At 45.1% G+C, this 17,947-nt stretch overlaps 1 protein-coding gene across 2 annotated transcripts in view; it reads left to right on the top strand.

The window, feature by feature from the left end:
* The first annotated feature begins 1,156 nt into the window (after positions 1-1,156).
* The window catches only part of LOC137438687 (RB1-inducible coiled-coil protein 1), a 135,103-nt gene continuing 118,312 nt past the window's right edge, over positions 1,157-17,947 (top strand). The window contains exons 1-2 of one of the 2 annotated variants that reach the window (XM_068133937.2): positions 1,157-1,286; positions 1,529-1,599. The gene's annotated coding sequence lies outside the window, so the exon portion shown is untranslated. Of the gene's footprint in view, positions 1,287-1,528; positions 1,600-1,631; positions 1,651-17,947 lie in introns of those variants that run through there. The other variant, XM_068133938.2, reaches the window with a different exon arrangement.

Below are 17,947 nucleotides of genomic sequence, written 5' to 3' on the forward strand. Positions count from 1 at the left end.
GGGTCGTAACGTTTTTACCATTTGACATTTGTCATAAAAATTTCAACAAAGCTTTATTATGAGAATATGGAGAAGACAAATTAATAGTTTGGTCAAGAGGTCAAATGTCAACACCAGATAAAATCGTCAATTTCCATCCAATTGACCTTTTAAGAATTTGCATGCTTGGTCATTGAATTGGTTCACCAATGAAAGGCTAGAAGCCGATTGTTTTTTCTTCTTTAGAGCAAAAGGTCAAAGGTCAAGGTTGTATGACATCGTCAAGTTTCGTCCGATTGACTTGATATTTGAACAGTATTTGCATAGCCTATTGGGTCACTGAATTGCTTCACCAATAAAACGCTAGAAGCCGATTGTTTTGAGGTCAAATGTCAAGGTCGCCTAAATCAGTCAATTTTTTTTCTATTGTTTTGCTGTTTTTGTCATGTTGACCATACGGAAAAAGAAGTCCAAAAACAAAGCAAATGCAGATGGACTTTGTATTTTCAGATTCTTTCTAGTTTAAATAGTGATGTGTTTGTTATGCCTATGGATGCCACCCACATTCCTCCATATTTTCTCGAAGGCCGGGAACATAATATTCTGCAGCTCCCCATTCCCATAGCAAATTGGTTTTAACTGTCGTGGTTTTTAATAACACGGCATTTTCCAGGACCGTAACCACCGCAATATTTAAGGGTTTACGGTGCACACATTGGCGGAAGTGGGCACATTTGCTTCAAAGTTCAAACCCAGGTTAAAAAAAATTTGCGGAGGATTGAGGAAGCAGTCTGATGCCTATACACCGCCCAAGTAGCTATGCACCATTCTCTCGAGAAAGATATTTTATCACTCGATTAGTAATTATTCATATCGAAAGTGTATTGGAAAACACATGGAACTTCAAGCTTCCCTTGTAGCGAGCACAAAACGTTTGCAACATTTCGTACTTCATGGGAAAAGCCAATTTCATACGTGCGCAGTTCGGTGGGCGGGGTTTCAGGTTGATGCGTACATACGTGCGTACGTTCGGTAGGAAAGGTCAGAAATCCCGCCAATGTATTAAAATGGTCTTACTCAAACCGTTCAGTTGTACAAATAACCACGGATGGGCAGCACAACATCTATTTTCCTGAAGAAAATTAATATCAAACAACAACAACAAGGTGACGTAATTGCACACTGTAGGTGAATGGATCACTTCCGGGTTGCCGGGCCGGCTTCGCGATAAACACAGCGGAGCTCGGGTCAGCTGATGGGATTGGATGGAGGACGGATAGAGACCTTCATCCTAACGGGATCAATGGGTATGTGTAGAATTCATTAATCGCGGATTTTTTGATCCACACAAGACAAGGGGTTGACATATAAAACTATACGGGTATATAACGGGTATGTAGACCATATTATTTATTAGGGTACGTACACCTTTACTCATTAGCGTAGGCCCGTACATAGCCTTACCTGCTTGGTGGATCAACGAGAGCAGTGTTTTGATGGTGTTTGTGGATAAATTGTCTGAGAGTGTCTCGGTGTACTGTGCACACAGGTGGGGTAAGGTGATGGGACCCATATTGTCTCTTTGAGGTGTCTGCTTACACGGACAGCTCACCTGTTCAGGTGCGTACCCGCCGGATACACTCGGTTGTTGTTGAGCTAATGTCTCAACAGGTAAGCTTTAATACTTTGTACAGTAATAATTATCGTTTGTATGTATTGTAACACAGTTGAGGTGCTGGGTGACTGTTATGGGATTTATATGGGTCACGACCTTTGTGACCTTCATATGGAGGAGAGTCCGTGCCATGTGACCATCAAGACCAGGTGGTGTGATATCGTCCTTCGCATGTTGAAGGTGATGTGTCGCTGGGTTCGATTGGCGCCAATCGCAGGGATGACATTATCGTTATAAATAGTGCATCACCAGCTGCCAGGAATCCCCCAGCGTATTCCATGTACCTTGATGGTGACTTTGTGACGTGTCCCTTCGGACGAGTGCCGTGCTCTTTATCGGAGAGTCTATACCATGGTGTGTGAGACGACCTGTACGGAGAGTCTATACCATGGTGTGTGACGATTTGAGCTCGTTCTTGTGCACGGAGAGTCTATACCATGGTGTGTGACGATTTGAGCTCGTTCTTTTGCACGGAGAGTGCATATCATGGTGTGTGACGATTTGAGCTCGTTCTTTTGCATGGAGAGTCTATACCATGGTGTGTGTCGACCTGAGTTCGTTCTTTTGCACGGAGAGTGCATATCATGGTGTGTGACGATTTGAGCTCGTTCTTGTGCACGGAGAGTCTATACCATGGTGTGTGACGATTTGCGCTTGTTCTTGTGCACGGAGAGTGTATACCATGGTGTGTGACGATTTGAGCTCGTTCTTGTGCACGGAGAGTGCATACCATTGTGTGTGACGATTTGAGCTCGTTCTTTTGCATGGAGAGTCTATACCATGGTGTGTGTCGACCTGAGTTCGTTCTTGTGCATGCAGAGTCTATACCATGGTGTGTGACGATTTGAGCTCGTTCTTGTGCACGGAGAGTGTAAACCATGGTGTGTGACGATTTGAGCTCGTTCTTGTGCACTGAGAGTGCATACCATTGTGTGTGACGATTTGAGCTCGTTCTTTTGCATGGAGAGTCTATACCATGGTGTGTGTCGACCTGAGTTCGTTCTTGTGCATGCAGAGTCTATACCATGGTGTGTGACGATTTGAGCTCGTTCTTTTGCACGGAGAGTCTATACCATGGTGTGTGACGACCTGTACGGAGAGTCTATACCATGGTGTGTGTCGACCTGAGCTCGTTCTTGTGCACGAAGAGTCTATACCATGGTGTGTGACGATTTGAGCTCGTTCTTTTGCACGGAGACTCTATAACATGGTGTGTGACGACCTGTACGGAGAGTCTATACCATGGTGTGTGTCAACCTGAGTTCGTTCTTGTGCATGGAGAGTCTATACCATGGTGTGTGACGATTTGAGCTCGTTCTTGTGCATGGAGAGTGCCTACCATGGTGTGTGACGATTTGAGCTCGTTCTTTTGCACGAGAGTCTATACCAGGGTGTGTGACGACCTGTACGGAGAGTCTATACCATGGTGTGTGTCGACCTGAGCTCGTTCTTGTGCATGGAGAGTCTATACCATGGTGTGTGACGATTTGAGCTCGTTCTTGTGCACGGAGAGTCTACACCATGGTGTGTGACAACCTGAGCTCGTTCTTGTGCATGAAGAGTCTATACCATGGTGTGTGACGATTTGAGCTCGTTCTTGTGCATGGAGAGTCTATACCATGGTGTGTGACGATTTGAGCTCGTTCTTGTGCATGGAGAGTCTATACCATGGTGTGTGACGACCTGAGCTCGTTCTTGTGCACGGAGAGTGTGTACCATGGTGTGTGATGACCTGAGCTCGTTTGCGTGCACGGAGATTCTATACCATGGTGTGTGACGATTTGAGCTCGTTCTTGTGCACGGAGAGTCTATACCATGGTGTGTGATGACCTGAGCTCGTTCTTGTGCACAGAGAGTGTATACCATGGTGTGTGATGACCTGAGCTCGTTTGCGTGCACGGAGAGTCTATACCATGGTGTGTGACGATCTGAACTTGTTCACGTGCACGGCCAGTCTTTACCATGGTGTGTGTCGATCTGAGCTCGTTCACGTGCATGGCGAGTCTATACTATGGTGTGTGACGGTTTGAGCTCATTCGCGTGTACGGAGAGTCTATGCCATGGTGTGTGAGGACATGAGCTTGCTCGTGTGCACGTCGAGTCCATACCATTGTGTGTGACGATTGAGCTCATTCACGTGCACGGAGAGTCTACCATGGTGTATGATGACATGATCTTGTTCGTGTGCAGGGCGAGTCTTTTCCATGGTGTGTGACGATTTGAAGTCATTCGCGTGCTCGGAGAGTCTATACCATGGTGTGTGACGATCTGAGCTCGTTCGTGTGCATGGAGAGTCCATACAATAGTGTGTGACGACATGAGCTTGTTCGTGTGCACGGCGAGTCAATACCATCGTGTGTGACGAATGAGCTCATTCGCATGCATGGAGGGTCTATACCATTGTGTGTGATGAGCTGAGCTCGTTCGTGTGCATGGAGGGTCTATACCATTGTGTGTGATGAGCTGAGCTCGTTCGCGTGCACGGAGAGTCTATACCATGGTGTGTGACGATCTGAGCTCGTTCGTGTGTACACGTTGAATGTGTTTTAATGAATGTTTCCCCCTGTACTGTCTTTCCCTCGCGGTCCCCCTGTACTGTCTTTCCCTCGTGGTCCCCCTGTGCTGTGTTCCTGGATGTTTTTTTGTTGAATGTGTTTTAATGAATGTTTCACCCTGTACTGTCTTTCCCTCGCGGTCCCCCTGTGCTGTGTTCCTGGATGTTTTTTTGTTGAATGTGTTTTAATGAATGTTTCCCCCTGTACTGTCTTTCCCTCGTGGTCCCCCTGTGCTGTGTTCCTGGATGTTTTTTTGTTGAATGTGTTTTAATGAATGTTTCCCCCTGTACTGTCTTTCCCTCGTGGTCCCCCTGTGCTGTGTTCCTGGATGTCTTTTTGTTGAATGTGTTTTAATGAATGTTTCCCCCTGTACTGTCTTTCCCTCGTGGTCCCCCTGTGCTGTGTTCCTGGATGTCTTTTTGTTGAATGTGTTTTAATGAATGTTTCCCCCTGTACTGTCTTTCCCTCGTGGTCCCCCTGTACTGTGTTCCTGGATGTCTTTTTGTTGAATGTGTTTTAATGAATGTTTCCCCCTGTACTGGCTTTCCCTCGTGGTCCCCCTGTGCTGTCTTTCCCTCGTGGTTGTCAGCTCTTTCACGAGCCTCGATTCAGTATATAAAAAAAAAAAGAGAGTGTATACCATGGTGTGTGACGACCTGAGCTCGTTCTTGTGCACGGAGAGTCTATACCATGGTGTGTGACGATCTGAGCTCGTTCGTGTGCACAGAGAGTCTATGCCATGGTGTGTGACCCCACCCCTCTCATAATTATATGTCTTCAATAAATGGCTTGTTTCTTGAAACTACTATTCTTTTTCCATTTGCACTTCTCATTTGAAGTTTGCTAATGGCCATAATGGGAAGTGGCCATGTGCTGTGTGCAGGAAGGGTGTCGGAGTGAACTCCATTCAATGTACAATGTGCGCTGAGTGGGTTCATCAAAAATGTAGTGGTCTGAGAGGGTCATTAACCAGTGTGGCAGCTACATTCAAATGTAAGGTGTGCACAGAGGGAGCTGCAGATGGAGGAAATGTTGAGTTGGATCTTGGAGAGGGCGTGAAGCTGGAAGGTGTGAAAACATTTTGCTATCTCGGAGACATGCTGAATGGAGAAGGTGGATTAGACTCGGCAACGGTTGCTAGAGTGAGATGTGCATGGAAGAAGTTTCGGGAACTGAGTGGCGTGCTGATGAGTAGGGGAGTGTCGTTGAAGCTGAAGGGAAAGGTGTATGCTGCATGTGTGAGAAGTGTTATGTTTTATGGGAGCGAGACATGGGTAATGAACGTAGAGCAGCAACGAAGGCTGGAAAGGGTGGAAATGCGAATGGTTCGGTGGATGTGCGGAGTGTCGCTGAGAGAGAGGAAGACAAATGATGAATTGCGAAAGATGATGGGAATAGAGCCTGTGATTGATGCTGTGAAGAGGAACAGGTTAAGATGGTTTGGTCATGTGTTGAGGAAGGATGAAAGTGACTGGTTGAGAAGAGTGATGGAAATGAATGTAGAAGGAAGTAGAGGACCGGGAAGACCGAGAAAGACTTGGCTAAAGACGGTGGAAGAAGACATGCGGCAAGGGGGTTAACAAGGAGAGATGCAGAAAATAGGGCAAAATGGAGAAGATTGTCATGGGGACCGCAAGGCTAACCCCCGCTCTTGCAGGGAAAATGGCCTTAAAATGCATGTTGTTGTTGTTGTTGTTGTTGTTGTTGTTGTTGTTGTTGTATTTGAAGTTTGCTAAGCATGAGAAACGTTCTGAATCACATGGTAACTTTTGTTAAGAAACCCTAAACTTGGTAACTTTTGTTAATTTACCATTAACTTGGCAACTTTGGTTAATTTACCCTGAACATGGTAACCTTGGTTAATTTACCCTTAACTTGGTAACTTTGGTTGATTTACCTTAAACGTTTTAACTTTGGTTGATTTACCCTAAACTTGGTAACTTTTTGGTTAATTTAACCTTAACTTGGTAACTTTGGTTGATTTACGCTAAACTTGATAACTTTGGTTGATTTACCTTAAACGTTTTAACTTTGGTTGATTTACCCTAAACTTGGTAACTTTTTGGTTAATTTACCCTTAATTTGGTAACTTTGGTTAATTTACCCTTAATTTGGTAACTTTGGTTAATTTACCCTTAAATTGGTAACTTTGGTTAATTTACCCTCAACTTGGTAACTTTGGTAGTTTACCCTTAACATGGTAAATTTGGTTAATTTACATAAGGGAACCCAAAAAAGAGAGTTTAGTTACCTTATGGTTTTCACTCCTGTCTAGTTGTCTGAGCAGGATATCTCACAAGGTTATGGATGTATTCGGACGAATCTTGTGGACAGATTGGGTGTGTGACAAGGACGAATCGATTACATTTTGGTGAAGATTCGAATACAGATATAGAAACGAGTTTTCATTTTTTATTTTTTTAAAGACGTATACCCGTTTCCTATGGGAGCGGCAGGAAGGGTCATTCTTCTTTGTGGTATATAGATTACAGTAGATCTAGGGTCAGTCATCAAAAACATCAGGGTGTGTTTATTTACCAGGTTTCTTGTAGAGTGCTCACCAAGCGGTTTAAACATTCGAGCAAGAACTCCATTGAAAACCGTTGATAAGGAATGGCTGGTGTGGCAAGCGCTAGCTAGCTGCTTGGTAACTGAACACACCCCAGGTTGTCTCCCTTTCAGTTTATTGTTAAACAGCAGGAGTGACTGTATCAGAAGGTAATCAAACGTGTTTGTGGTTTATAATATTTTCACTTCTACTAGGGAGTGCTCCCACCAAAATGGTACGATAAGCCGTACGGCGTTTGTTCAAGGAGGAGAAACCCCTTGGGGAGTTGCGATATTATTTGTATTAATATTGTTTTGTATTACAGACTTGGCATTTAATATGGAATATTTTTTTTTCTTGACTTGGGTTTACTTTCTGAACTCAGTGTATCAATCTGGTGAGTTTCTTTTACCCTTCGGTGATGTCTTTGTTGAAAGAGCCATGTCACTGATTGTCTTTCGCAGCAGGAAGTCAATAACAGGATTATATCACAGGTGGCGTGACAAAATGTAAGGACAGGTACATTTGACGATTGGCTTCACAATCGGGTATATAAGGGTTGTTGCGTTCTGTATTAGTGGAAAACAACTGCTGCATGTCTACAAAAGTTGTTGCCGCTTCCTCTGGAGATGGTCCGTCAACTTGACAATGCTGTTTGTCATGGAGTGGTGGCTTTACGAAATTCTGGCATGAAACAGCGTGCTATTGCTCGGCAGTATGGCATCACTCAAGGTCAGGTGTCAAAGATCCTGAAACGAAATGCTCAGATGGGTGTCCCTACTCCAATACCGAGGCCAGGACGTCCACGCAGAACCACAAGGAGAGATGATCGCCAGCTGCACCGGTTAGTCTGCAATGGCCGTACCAAGTCAGCGAATCGGCTTAGGGCTGAGTGGCAGCAACTGACAAATGTGCCTGTATCCATAAGGCTAGTCGACCAACGACTGGTTCAAGCAGGCTATCGTGCCAGGCGTCCCCTGAGAAAGCCACGCCTGACCAGACAACACAGCCAGCACCAATTGCAGTGGGCCAGAGAGCACCGTCAATGGCAGCCAGGACACTGGAATCACGTGACCTTCAGTGACGAGTCTAGGTTTCTGGTCTATCGTCAAGATGGCCGTGTCCGAGTGCGCAGACAAGTGCATGAAGCCCACAACGAAGATTGTATAGTGCCAAGAGTCCAAGCTGGAGGTGGTGGGGTGACCGTTTGGGCTGCTTTTCATGCAGGGGGCAAAACTGACCTGGTTGTTCTGAATGGAAACCTGAACCAGTTCAAGTACAGGGTCATTCTGGAAGAAACATTGCTTCCATTTGCTCGTGCAGCCTTTCGAGGAAACTGTCTTCCAAGATGACAATGCATGGCCTCATCGTGCTCGCATGATCCAACACTTTCTTGCTGACCGTGGTGTAGAGCATATGGAGTGGCCTGCCATGTCCCTGGATATGAATCCGACAGAGAACTTGTGGGCAGAATTAACGTGTCAAATCGACAACTTGGACCAGCAGCCTACCTCTGGCGTGAATTGCAGCAGACTATTGTCACTGCATGGCAAGCGATTCCTGTCCAAACCTTGGCAAATCTCGTGAACAGCATGCCTCGACGTGTACGTGCTCTAAGCACCTGCTCTAAGCTCTAAGCCACGATAAAGCTAGCTTAACACCTCAAGACACAACCACATTGGTGGGGGAAACCCCCTTGGCGAAGGGGGCAAATTAATTCGCTGCAACCTTCATTGTGTGGCTCTTAGCCCTCCTGTGCAGTTTGGTTGAGATTGGATAAGTAACGATTCATTATCCAACGATTGGATAATGTATTGCGGTCAACTATCGTCAGACAGACAAATACACAGACACCAAATTGTGTATTTTAGTACGATTCTTCACCTTTGGGAGATAGGGCCAAAACAATATATAGCATGACGTTTCAAAAAGTTGTGGACGAGTTCTAACCAAACCAGGTGGATGAGTTGGTTCGCTGATAGGAACAAGCCATTTTCATTTTGGTTAATGTTCGAATGCAGATCCGTCTTATCGGTGGAATACAAAACGTAAACTGTTTGGCCTAGAGGTGGTATGTGCTTTCCTGCATGCTATTCAAGTTATATCTGTAGTATTTTGTTTACGGTAGTTAAATTACTTCTCCCCTTGTGTTCAGGCTAACCCCCACTCTAGCAGGGAAAATGGCCTTTAAAATGCATGTTGTTGTTGTGTTGTCTCCTTGTGGGAGTGGGATGGGAAATGTGTTGCGTTTGTGGAGCAGATTCAAACCCCCTTTGGAATTATTCTCTTTCTAAATCCCCTCTCTTGTTATCTCTCTCCCCATGTCTCTTGATCTCTGTCTCTCTCTATATATTATGGAGTATGGAGTTGCATAATAACTGGTGTATAACCGAAAGGTTTTCAGAGTCATAAGTGTGTGGGAAGCTCGCTGCATTGCCCTGATGATGCCCCAATAAGGGCGAAACCAGGTCGGCAACTGTGAGGTTTTCATGCACTTGTGACAGCATCTGAACTAACATCTTTATGATGTACGTTAGTGCTGCGGGATGGCTCTTCTGGAGCTTCGCAGACAGGGCGGACGTGTACATGGGGGTGACGTCACGGTGTTCGCTCATTAGGTTGGTGCACTAAATTATATATCGTAATTTTACTACTCCCACCGCATCCAGGTCGACTCCATGTAGTGGGTGGAAATAAGAGGTAATGTACTGTGTGGCAGGCGGTGCTTATCGCTCCCAGTAAGGTGCAGCAATGGCTGTATGGGACACTTTACTGGCGGTTCTCCACTCACAGTATGGAGTCGCATAATAACTGATATATGTATCTCCCCGCACCTCTTCATCACATCCATGCATGCCTTGCATCACTAAAACATCGCGCTCAACATCGTGCACAACATTACATAACTACCATACAAATCAAATCCGCAATAAACACGACCAGGTAGTGCTGGACAATAGTAAATGCATGATAGTGCGCCCCGAACCGCAAATGGGCGGGCCTGCCCATTGAATCCATCGCAGGAGCTGTGCTCACCCAATGAGCATCTCATGGTGACAGTGCCGACCAATGGGGAAACAGTCCTTCAGTGGGTTCGACCAATACAGGAGGCAGCGACCATGCAGCAGCTGCGGTTGGAGAACTAAGAAGCTGCCCCAATATAAGCCCATGAATCGAAGGGCTTGAGGCTGGTACGCGTCTGGAGAAGATCAGATAGCTAAGATTGAACCTGTGAGAATGAACCTCTGGAAGGATGAACGGGCTGGTGCCACTGTACAGAGATCTGACAAGCCGTGGAGCTTCCCTGGATGTGCCGGCCAACACACTGACTTGCACTTTCTTTCTCTGGCTTTCCCTATTTCTAATTGGTTCACTTTGAATGCACGGAATATTCAACAATTAAGCGCTCATTCCTTCTCAGGACTCGGTTACTGACTCGCATATCACAAGTCATTACAGGCATTCACCTGCACCTCTCCCCACACTGTCCTCCTCTTCTTTCTCTCCCTCCCCTTTTTCAGGTTGGGATACATGTAAGCCCGCAGGTTTGTGTCGAGTGAGCGTGGGGTTGCCACCAAGTCCTACCCTGCCGTTCAGTTATGGTTAGTCATTAGCCAACATCCCACTTATGGTATCGCTTGGTCGTTCTGATTTATAACAGTGGAATGCTGGGAAGCACAGGCCTTATCTGGGGTGATTAATTTGGTAAAAAAGTGGGTAAAGTGGAGGAAAGATAAAGTGGAGTACAAACAGTAGGCTGGGCCAAATCAGGGGTGATTTTCAATTTTTCATACTACAAGGTTGTAATTTACCTAAAAGTTGTGGCTGGGTAACAGAAACAAAACCATGAAATTGTTTTTCAAAAATATTGACGTCTTACGGTAAAACAGCCCGTTACCATAGCAACCGTTACAGACGACTCAAAAAATTCTTAAAATCGATGATTTCTCAGGCTGTGTGTGACCCCCAGAGTTGATTCTGGTACCAAAAGATTCAGAATTGAAAGCCAAGGATGATTGGATAGCTTAACAATGTCTGTGACACAATTCAATACAACTTTTATCCCAAAAACTCATTTTTATCTCAAATTTAAGGCATTTGTTTGGAAAAAAAATGAAAATTCTGCTTTTTAATCATAGGATAATCATTAATCAGAGCTATAGTCAAATTAAATGTACTTTAAATTAACTTTTGTCATTGATTAAGCTTTTTTGTCTCAAATTTAAGGTCTGACATTGAACATTGATAACAAAATAAAAAACCTCGTCCCAATTGTAATCAATGGAGGCCAATGACTTCTTAGTCACAACCTCAGTGGATGTTGCCAGTCCATGCAGCTTCTCCCTGACGCCCTTCACAACCCTGTATAGAGCCTGGAGCTGCGCCTCAGATTTGGGGGCCTTGTTAGTGTTCAAATCTGTGGCGAGTCCAAGTGTCCGCTCTGCTGCGTCATTGACAACTGGGAGTTTGGCCACAACTTCCTTGCCATGACGATAGCTGTCTGAGGTGGGCCACTGTGCAACGGGGAGCTTGACAAAACTGGAGTCAATACCCAAGAGTTCAAACATGCTCCAAGAGTCGTAACCAACAAAGTCTTTGAGGGCTTTACTCCCCAATTGCTGTGAGGCTGGCATCTCCTGTATCATGTTATGTGCAGTCCCATGGTACCTGAGCATAGCCCTTCTCATAGTCTGCTTGTCAGATGACGTTCTGTCCGAGAAGAGTGCCAAAGAGACCAATCTCTCTGAGAGGTACCACAAATGGTTTTGTAGCTTCTCTCGGGCCACAGTCACAAAGGACAGAAATTTGGCAGGCCACTTTGTTGGATTCTTTGCGATACTGGCCTCAGCCTTGAGGAGGTTCTTCATCAGGTACATGTCGTTAGATGGTGCATCTGCAGCACTGGTACATGTCAACCACGCTTTAGTGTAGAAGACTGACATGAATGCAGCGAGACTGGTTATGTCTTCCAGCTCTTCGGGTGTGTAGATATCTCCCAGCTGCCAACGGAAGAGTGCCACCTTTATAGTGTATAAAGTCTTGCTCATCCAACGGGCGTGGTGGAATGCCCCAGGAGCTTTGATAGTGATGGTCCTCATACCATCAGGGACAGTCCCTCCAAGAAACAGCAGTGTGAGGTGTGCCAGCTCCAGGTAGTCGTGTCGAAGAGTCTCCTTTGTGCTATTGTCCATCCACGTCTGAAGGAAGGTGATGGTGGCATGTACATGGCCAGCCAGCTCTCTCTGTTGAGCAGACACCTCGACCAATGTGTAGTTGCCCTGGTCCAATTCACTCCAAGTGTTGAGCAGTCGCTTGAACAGATGTTCATTAGGTCCTGTGGTGGGGCCATACACTATTGAGCAAGACGCCCCTCCAACCAATTCGTGGATGTGGTGCCGACACGCCAGTTGCAGAAGACTCCTGCCAAACTCAGTCTCCAGTCTTACTACGACTCCACTCTTGACCCCAGAGTTCACTGCCGTTGTATCGAAGACAAGAGCGCCTATCCTTGATGTGTGCAAGAGCGCCTTGAACGCCCTGATGAATGGTTACAGTAACAACCGAAAGCAGGCATTAAAATTAATGATTGTAAGCTGCTTTTGTTAACTTTTTTTTATTGAAATGAAGATGGCCAAATTTAAACAACGTTATAACAGTTATAAAAACTGGACAATACAAGGTTGTAAAAGACAATTTAAAGTAAATTTAATTTGATTAATGGTTATCCTATGATTAAAAAGCAAAATTTTCAATTTTTTTCCATAAATATGCTTGAAATTTCAGACAAAAATCGGTTTTTTATATAAAAGTGGTATTGAATTGTGTCACAGACATTGTTAAGCTATCCAATCATCCTTGGCTTTCAATTCTGCATCTTTTGGTACCAGAATCAACTCTGGGGGTCAAACACAGCTTGAGAAATCGTCAATTTAGGCATTTTTTGAGTCGTCTGTAACTGTTGCTATGGTAACGGGCTGTCTGACCGTAAAACGTCAATATTTTTGAATTTTTTTTTCATGATTTTGTTCCTGATACTCACTCACAACTTTTAGGTAAATTACATTGAATTAAGAAAATCACCTCCGATTTGGCCCAGCCTAACAAACAGTTACAAAATGAAATGTCACATAGAACAGAACTTGGCACTTAAGCACGTAAATAAGCCCATAGACTATCTCAACTTACACACAAGACAGGTGTGCCTCAGTCAGAGAGAGAGAGAGAGAGAGACAGACAGACAGACAGACACAGACACAGACACAGTTCGAGGTGTAGGGTCGACGTTTTTTCTCACCTGACGTGAACCCGCAGGCTTGTGTTGGTCCCAAAATGACGGGGAGGGAGAAATGGGGGAAAGGGGAGGATGATGTGGTGCGACATGTCGGGAGAGGTGCAGCATATGCAGTATAAGCTCTAAAGGAAAGGTGTGATATGCGTGTCAGTCCTTCGCCCAGATGGGTCAAGAGGGTAATCGTTGATAGCTCTCTTAATCGCTCTCTTGGGCATCTCACGTAGACAAATTAAAAGGTAGAAATAGAAAGGAAAGATCGTGCAAGTCAGTATGTAAGGCCTCTGCGTCCCAAGGAACCTGTACCGCCGTTCGCTCTTTGAGACTCGCTCCAGCGCAACTCATTCCGCTCCGTCCCGAGGATCAAACAGGCAGGCAGGCTCTTTTGGTCTCTCGTTCGGTTCCTTGGTCGCAAGCCAGGCTCGTTCTCTCGAACGTCCCATCTTTTATGGAGCTCGGGGCGAGGCGTGGCTTCTGGGAGCAAAGGTCGCTGCAACACGCTTTGACCCTCACGTGTCACGTTTCTACTGGTGCGCGAGGCCCATAGCCACTCGGAGCTTTCGCCGGGTAACCCTAGTCCAGCCGCTATGGGTCTCTCCTTTTTCCTTGTGTGCAATGTTCTTACCTTAGTGCAGAAATGGCTTTGAATGTGCATTTTGTACTGTAATGGGATGTGTGGATGGTGTCATTTGTGCATGGTTTGTGCTGTGGGAAGGTGTAGGGGAGGAGAGGTTTAAGAGGGATGCAGAACAGGAGTGGAAAGGATTAATGATGAGAGGGATTGGAAGGGATTTATGAAGAGTGTTTTTAGGATGGTGTGGGGAAGGAGAGGTTTGAGAGGGAGAGGGAGGGGGGGATTGGAATGGATTGATGAATAGTGGGATTTCAGGAAAGTGGAGAATCGCAAAGGGGATAGAACCTGCTAAACAAACACAATGCATTTTCCCTGTCCCTGTTACGAGTGGAAAGGTAAGGCCGAGAAAAATATATTTCCGGGTTCTGGTCAGCGCGCGCATCGATTTTGACCCTGCGCGTCAACAATTTTTTTTTTCAAATTTGGTATCAACGTTCGCGCACGGTTCTCCCCTTCAAAACTGCGTTTAGTGTGTCCAAATCCAACCAGCCGTTCCAAAGTTATGAGTAGTTTTGTGTGCCGTGACGTCATGAATCCAATAGGGAGGATGCACGTGACATCATCGTCTTAGTCACGTGACCGCGTGGGTGGCAAAACATTGCTTCTGCCACCATACGTAATGGCGGCAATTTGAAAATCGTCTCGCATATAAATTGCCCCCTACATGATGGTAAAGAGTTGTTGTGCTGTCGGATGTACCGCCCGATTTCATAAGGGATCGGGCTTGTCATTCTACCGTTTTTCGGACGACATAAGGTGCTAAAATGGATTCATGGCTGCCTCGACTGCAGCTCTCAGGTGAGACTATGGCTCATGAGGTTATTACCTTCGCTCGCGAAAAGCACGGTTAGGCATTTGGTTACGTACATGTGGAGTGCGTATGGCGTACGTGTGGCGTACTTGTGGAGTGTGTGTGGCGTACGTGTAGCGTACGTGTGGAGTGTGTGTGGCGTACTTGTGGAGTGTGTGTGGCGTACGTGTGGAGTGTGTGTGGCATACGTGTAGCATACTTGTGGCATACTTGTGGCGTACATGTGGCGTACGTGTGGCGTACGTGTGGAGTGTGTGTGGCGTACTTGTGGGTCCACACGGGTCCACAGGCAGATGACACAGCTTCAGTTTCTCGCAATACCGCGAAAACGCCTCAACGGGCAAGCTACGGGCATAAACTGACAGGTCTGTCTGATCAAACGACAGCTTTCCCACCATGTTGTTTATGCCACCAAAGATGGCGGCCGGAACCGGTTGCCATGGACGACGCTCACGCGATGCAAGGCCTCTATCGGCTGGATATTATCATTTATTGAAACGAAGACGTTCTTTGTCGGGTTTGTGTAAAGCAAGCAGAAGGCCTAGAGAGCTGCAGCTGGTCTCGCTAGTTAGGCCTGGATCCTATCTCGTTTGTCATGAAGTTGTAAGTGTCTGTGATAATCTGGTGGACTGGGAGAAGAGATCGTGGGAGGCCATCGGCCTGTTAGACCACTTGCGCATGCGCAGTGTTGACGTGATCGACGCATTGGAATGTTTGACGGTACGGCGAGGCGATCTCCAGAGCGAAATGGCAATCTATAATATGCTTGAAGAACTTAATAATTTTCAGAATAAATACATTTTAAAATAACTTAAGCTTGTGTTCATTATTTACAAAAAAAAGGCCTACAAATCCCATTGGCTGTCTTTAATTTCTCTCTGGACGGCGCCACAGCAGATGAAGAGGACCGCAAGGCATGAGGACACAAAAAACAACACCTATATTTGTGCAATCCATGCTTTTCAAAAAAAAAAAAAAGATTAAAAAAAACTGCATCGCCGCATCAATTCTGGAACTTTGGTCTGACCAGAGACCAGCAATATATCTTTTTTGGCCTAAACCTAACCAAACACAATTACTATTGAAACATCTATACGAATGATACCTTATGTATTGAGTGTGACACCCGGGGTGGGGTCTTTCCTGAGAATTTAAGGCTGAGATGCACTCATGTTCCTTTCCTGAAGAACCAATCGTGAAAGTATGGTGCGGAGGTAGCGCACTTACCTGTGACTTATTCTCAGGTCTTTCCTGAGAATTTAAGGCTGAGATACACTCATGTTCCTTTCCTGAAGAAGCAATCATGAAAGGATGGTGTGGAGGTGGCACACTTACCTGTGACTTGGCTAATCTGGGTTTGATTCCCAAACTGACTATAAACGGTCAAATTGGTGCTTCCCAAGCAGTGTTTTACATCACAAAGTGAGGCCTTGCAGGGGGAGAGACTTCAAATGTGGAAAATAGTCTGTTAACCAACAGTGCTGAGGTTTTGGGATGTAGTAAGGGAAACATATGAAAATCTGTTAACTAAATTGTTACCAAAAAATTTCTTCACCAATATGTTTGTAAAGGTGTGTAATAACATGTGTTAAAATGTTGAAGTTCAACTCCCGTGGGAAACCCAGAAAAAAAGCTGTTGAATTCGGGTACCGAAAAATTATTTTCGAGAATTTTTATTTTTTTTAATCGGCCCTTAAGTAACTTATGAGGGGTCAAATAAGGGTTTTTCATGATTCTGAGTTGATTGTTAACATTTATATTTTCACTTTTACATTTACACACAAAGTAGCTTTTATTTCACATACATATATAATACTCAAGAGTTATTTCTCATTCACAATGTCAGAAGTTTCAACAGTCATTGTCTATGTCTTCTTCAGACTCAACAGCTCTGCTTTGCATCATTAGCATGGATTCTCTTCATCCAGCCATTCCAGTTGGAGTGTGGGAACTCAGGATCGTTGGCTTTGATCACCCACCCCACTGCCCAGAGTGTGTCACCTGGAGTGAGGAGTGGCTGATCATGAGCCAGGGAGGAGGAAAGCTCAGCGAGGGGGAGAAACATGATCGCGTTCGTTCCTATCTGTTTCCTGTTCGTAAATGGAATAATCTTTACTTCAGTTCCTCTCAGGATCTTAGCTTTGTCGAGTGCCTTCAACTTCACCCGGGGGAAAGCTGCTGTTGTCTGTGGATCTGGCAAAGGTGGTGCCGGAGAGGTGACTTCGATCCAACCCATTGAGTGAAAGGGAGTGTTTCCGTGAATAGAGACAATGTTTAAATCTATATTGTCTCCAACAAACTGAGTGACTGCATTGTTTGTTTCCCCAACCTCCATAAAGACCACCTGATCATTACTTGACAATTCACTTTCACTGGCTGGCACTTTGGCTGTCATCACTGATTGATCCTCAAGCGCAGCATCAACCGCAACCTCATCATTGATCTGTTCATCGGTTTCCTCCACAATGGTGTCAAGAGTGCCAGAAGTATCTGGAACATCATCTCCACTCCTACTATTAAGGAAGCAGTATTTGTAGTTTTGTGTCTCCGTGTAAGACTCAGTGTATCCCAGCCGGTGGAGCTTGTTGAGCATCCATTTTGACCCAAATCTATGATCAAGTTGTATGGCAAGCCCCATTTGGTGTGGCAATACTCCAGACCGAGGTCGACAGGCCTTAATAAAAGCGACTCCGTGCTGTCTTCAGCAAGCTTGCCTTCAGTGTATCTGCAGTCAAATTATCTGGCACTCTGTATTTCTTTCTAGCTTGTGCTGGATTATTTTTGTAGAGCTGGGCTGGTTGGTTGCAAAGAATGCATACATCCTTATACAGGAGGTCAACTGACTGTGATCTTCTAGAACTGCAGCCAGTTGATGAACTGAACTCACAAGTAGTGCGTCTTCTCTTCAACTTTGATGACTCTTTCTCTGCCTTTGATGCTTGAGCTGACTTCTTGGTGGTTGCAACAAAGTTGTTGTACAGATCATTTTTACACTTCTGGTGGTACCTCAGTTTTCCTTCATTTTGAGCCTCCTTCATACGTTCCACAACAGTAACATTTTCGACAGTTTCTGCTTGTTTCAATAAAGTTGAGTATCCCTTTGGAGTTGCCTGTATGAGCCTTTCAGCTGGTGTATCCGAGCGTGCACAGATGAAGCAATTGAGCACAGGTGGAGTAACGTCTTCATCCATATTGCTAGACTCCATGTCCTGCAAAGTAGAAAATGAGATATATTTAGAAATTATTTTTCCACAAAGGAGTGTCTGTGGTGAAATATAAATGTTAACAATCAACTCAGAATCATGAAAAACCCTTATTTGACCCCTCATAAGTTACTTAAGGGCCGATTAAAAAAAAAAAAAATTCTCGAAAATAATTTTTCGGTACCCGAATTCAACAGCTTTTTTTCTGGGTTTCCCACGGGAGTTGAACTTCAACATTTTAACACATGTTATT

The sequence above is a fragment of the Myxine glutinosa genome, chromosome 13 (genome assembly GCF_964187855.1).
Source record: "Myxine glutinosa chromosome 13, kmMyxGlut1.1, whole genome shotgun sequence".
Classification (NCBI taxonomy): Eukaryota; Metazoa; Chordata; class Myxini; order Myxiniformes; family Myxinidae; genus Myxine; species Myxine glutinosa.